This window comes from Corvus brachyrhynchos, unplaced genomic scaffold (assembly GCF_000691975.1).
Source record: "Corvus brachyrhynchos isolate BGI_N302 unplaced genomic scaffold, ASM69197v1 scaffold5, whole genome shotgun sequence".
Lineage (NCBI taxonomy): Eukaryota > Metazoa > Chordata > Aves > Passeriformes > Corvidae > Corvus > Corvus brachyrhynchos.
The window spans coordinates 12,244,627-12,244,951 of record NW_008238321.1 but is presented as its reverse complement, the minus strand read 5'-3'; positions in this window follow the sequence as shown (position 1 = coordinate 12,244,951).

Sequence of the window (325 nt, the reverse complement as noted above, 5' to 3'; positions counted from 1 at the left end):
ACTGGCCAGAGAGAAAAAAACCCGAGGGGGGGCCCCCCAGCCACGAGGGAGCCCTCATCAAGGGCGAGGTTGGGGGCTGGGCTCCATCGCCACAACCTGTTGCAGGGCCCCCGGGTGGGGGTTTCCTGCTCCAAGATAGCACAGCCGCCAATCCCAGCCAGTTCCACAGACCAGTGGCAACAAACCACCGTGGCAGGATCCCCAAGGATGCTGCAGCAGGGTGGGGTCCTCAGTGGTCACAGAACGTGTTTTGCCCCCGCAGTTACACCCCAGGAAAGGCTCACAAGCTCCATCGGCAGGGGGCACCGCCGGCCGGCGAGCGCGC